The sequence below is a fragment of the Sus scrofa genome, chromosome 12 (genome assembly GCF_000003025.6).
Source record: "Sus scrofa isolate TJ Tabasco breed Duroc chromosome 12, Sscrofa11.1, whole genome shotgun sequence".
In the NCBI taxonomy this organism is placed as follows: Eukaryota; Metazoa; Chordata; class Mammalia; order Artiodactyla; family Suidae; genus Sus; species Sus scrofa.
This window is the reverse complement of record NC_010454.4, coordinates 5,004,211-5,008,533: the sequence shown is the minus strand read 5'-3', so window position 1 is coordinate 5,008,533 and position 4,323 is coordinate 5,004,211.

Below are 4,323 nucleotides of genomic sequence, written 5' to 3'. Positions count from 1 at the left end.
CGTTGAAACTCAGACTGCTCTTACTGTTATCACAGGAGGTCCCCAATGTCTCCTCCAAGCCAGTCTCTATTTGCTCTCAGCCCAGAGAAGCTCTGCTCTGACTCTTGATCTCCCTCCTCTGCTGCAATTTCTCCCCTAGCTCTGCTGCTTCCCTGGGGTGGGGGCAGGCACAGTCCACTTGGCCCCACCCCTGCAGAGTCCCTCAAGCAGCTGCCCTGCAGCCTGAGCCAAAAATTCCTGCACCTCCCCGCTCCCAGAGGCAAGTGCAGACCCATCTACTCTGACGCACTGGGTAGCTGTGGCCCGGGCTGACCCCTGCTGGTGCCAGGATTGCTCAGGGTCTGACTACCTCCAGGGGCAGGGGGCACCCATCTCCCTCCTTGGAGGCCAAGGACCCGCCTAGCCTCCCCCTTCAGACTAGATGAACTAAACGATTGTGTGGGTGGGTGTGTTGGGGGCGGGATCCGGGCTGAGCTCCCAAGGCCAGATGTCCCTTTCTCAGCCCTGGGCCGGCTCTTATCATCTCGCCTTCCCCCTGGAGCAGGCCTCGCCAGCCTGGAGGACCAGAGGTTGATGTGATACTCAAGCCTCCGGGGAGAGGGGCAAGGTCTGGAAGCCTGGGGACAGGAATCTGGCCATGGTGTTGGTCTCAGGGTGGGTCCAGACCTTGATCCTTTGCAGAGCTCCTGAGGAACCCCCCCAGCACCCCTGTTATCACTAACCTGGACAGGGGTGGGGGGTGGGGTGAGAGGGCAGGTAGGGGTGGGGGTGGGGAGTAAAGAGAAGGAAGATCAGCCAGAGAAAGGCTTTGGGGAGTGGAGGGTGGGCCGAAGCTGGAGGATCCCTCGGCAGGAGCACAAGCGGGGACCACGTATCTGGCACCCACAGCATCCAAATCTTGGGAAGCTGCGGGGTACAGAGAAGACCAGAGCCCCACGAGGAGAGCCGGTGTTCTGCCGGGGAGATGAAGCACTCAAGGAACAATGACAGGAAGGGCAGCAAGCCGTCCCGAATCCTTCCCCTGACCCCTGTGGTCTAACACGTTATCTAGCACACGCCACCCTTGAGACAGCTCCAGAAGTGGTACCCTTTCTATCACCTCCATTGCAGGGCTGAGACAGAGGAGGCAGAGAGAGAGAGAGAGGTCGAGCAGCTGGACTTAACTCAGTCACCATCCGACGGTAGACTCTGGCGAGTGGTCCTGCAGGAGCCCCCAGGAGGAGTGGAGGGATTCCAGGTGGCGGCCGATGTCATGGATTTGTCCCATCAGAAACAGGGCACGCTGGGGAGTTCCCTTTGTGACTCAGCAGTTAACAAACCTGACTAGGATCCATAAGGATGCGGGTTCGACCCCGGCCTCGATCCCTGGATTCAGGATCCAGCGTTGCTGTGAGCTGTGGGGTAGGTGGCAGATGGGGCCCAGGTCTGGTGTGGCTGTGGCTGTGGGGTAGTCCGGCAGCTGTAGCCCTGATGCGACCCCTAGCCTGGGAACCTCCATAGGCCGCGGGTGCGGCCCTAAAAAGACAAAAAAAAAAAAAAAAAGAAAGAAACAGGGCACGCTGCCCAGCGTGCAGGTGCTGGGCTGCTTATCACAGGCTTGGCTGCAACAGCAAGCACCTGTCCAGCCGGCAGGCAGGGCATTAAACAGAGCAGGGGATAATCTGCAGTCATGTCACTCAGCTGTGAACAGTGGGGAGCTCACTCGCTCTCTGCTGATTTGGATACAGCCTAGATGCGTTAAGTGTCAAGGAGCAAGAGGCACGTTTAGTGTAACTGCATTTACCTACAGTTAAAGGGTCATTATATATATAAATGCTGGTAGAGCCACAGAAACCTCTCTGGAAGTATGTTTGTGGAGTGAGCACGAAGAGAGCACGAAGAGGGGAAAAACGGACTTGCTTTTCATTTCATGCCATGGGCCTGCATTATTTTTATAATTCACACACACACACCCAGTCTAAAGTTTATTTATTTATTTATTTTTTTTTTTTGTCTTTTGTCGTTGTTGTTGTTGCTATTTCTTGGGCCGCTCCCGCGGCATATGGAGGTTCCCAGGCTAGGGGTTGAATCGGAGCTGTAGCCACCGGCCTACGCCAGAGCCCCAGCAACTCGGGATCCGAGCCGCGTCTGCAACGTACACCACAGCTCACGGCAACGCCAGATCGTTAACCCAGTGAGCAAGGGCAGGGACCAAACCCGCAACCTCATGGTTCCTAGTCGGATTCGTTAACCACTGAGCCACGACGGGAACTCCTAAAGTTTATTTTTATTTATCTTTTGTCTTTTGTCTTTTCAGGGCCACACTGCGGTATAGGGAGGTTCCCAGGCTAGGGGTCCAATTGGAGCCATTGCTGCTGGCCTACACCACAGCCACAGCAACACCAGATCCGAGCTGCGTCTGTGACCTACACCACAGCTCAGGGCAACACTGGATCCTTAACCTGCTGAGCGAGGCCAGGGATTGAACCCGAAACCTCATGGTTCCTAGTCGGATTCGCTTCTGCGGCACCAGGACAGGAACTCCTAATGTTTATTTTTAAATGGGCCTAAAAGTGGAGTGAGGATCTTGACAGGTAGGAAGGAGGAGTTTTAGGTGGAAAGAACAAGAAGGCACAGGAGTGAGGAATTCTGGTTATGGGCAGGGAAACCTCTGGTCCCACGTTTGGCTGTATCACAGGAAGTGTTGGGAGGGTGATGGGTGGTGACAAGCCTGGGAAGGCAGGTGGGTGTGAGGCTCTGATGGATCAAGATAAGGTGTTTTTGTTTAATCTTACAAGTAATGGAGAGTTGGGGGTTTTTTGTTTCATTTTGTTTTTGTTTTTTTTGTTTTTTGTTTTTTTGCCTTTTTAGGGCTGCCTGTGTGGCATATATTAGTTCCCAGGCTAGGGGTTGAATCGGAGCTGCAGCTGTTGGCCTGCACCACAGCCACAGCAACTTGAGATCTGAGCCGTGTTTGTGACCTACACCACAGCTCACAGCAATACCAGATCCTTCACCCACTGACTGAGGCCAGGGATGGAACCCACATCCTCATGGATCCTAGTCGGGTTCATTTCCGCTGAGCCACAGCGGGAACTCCTCCCCCCCCCCTTTTTTTTAAATGAAGGAGAAAAGAATAGCTTTATTGGAGTTCCTGTGGTGGTGCAGCCGAAACCTGACTAGTATCCATGAGGATGCGGGTTCGATCCCTGACCTCGCTCAGTGGGTGAAGGATCCGGCTTTGCCATGAGCTGTGGTGTAGGGCAGCAGCTACAGCTCTGATTTGACCCCTAGCCTGGGAACCTCCATATGCCGCAGGTACGGCCCTAAAAAAAAAAAAAAAAAAAAATACCTTTATTGCTTTGCCAGGCAAAGGGGGACAGAGCAGGCTGGTGCCTTCAAAAACTGTCTGTTCCACTTGATGGAGGGTTTTTAAAACAGTGCATCCTAATATTTTACAGTTACGGAGCCGTCTGGGAAAAGTGGATTTCTCAGATACGATTACATTTGCAAATCTTGACAGCAGCGCTGCAAGGTAGGTGGGATGAGCTGTACCATGAGGAAGCAGGCTTTGTGAATAAAAACCACACACTCGGAGTTTTAAAGTGAGAAGCTTTGTCCTCATCCCCTCCATGTAAAATAGCTCACATCTGCTAACCCCAACCTTCCACTCCATCCCTCCCCCAACCCCCTTGCTGTATTCAGTATCCTATGATAAACTATAATGGAAAAAATTAATCTTTAATGTGTATATTTATATACGCATATGTATAAATGAATCACTTTGCTATACAGCAGAAATGAACACATTGTAAATTAACTATACTTTGATCAAAAACACTTTTAACGAGAAGCTTCGTCCTCTGTATGCACTGCTTTGCAGAGAGGTGCAACTACCAGCCAGTTCCCCAACCCAGCAGAATGACAGGCTTCCTTTCACAGCCGAATCATCTTGAGACCCCCTCTTGTGACATTCAGATCAAAACATGAGACATTGTGACCCCCAGGAGAAAAGGGCAAAGGACCTTGAAGTCAGAAGTTCACAAACTCAGAGTTCCCGTCGTGGCTCAGTGGTTAACGAACCCAACAGCATCCACGAAGACATGGGTTTGATCCCTGGCCTTGCTCAGTGGGTTAAGGATCGGGCATTGCCATGAGCTGTGGTGTAGGTCGCAGCCACAGCTCAGATCCCACATTGCAGTGGCTGTGGCATGTAGGCCGGTGGCTACAGCTCCAATTCAACTCCTAGCCTGAGAACCTCCATATGCTGCCGGTGCGGCCTACGAGACACAAAGACCCCCCCAAAAAAATTTCACAAACTCAGAAAGGCTCTGATATCTTCCT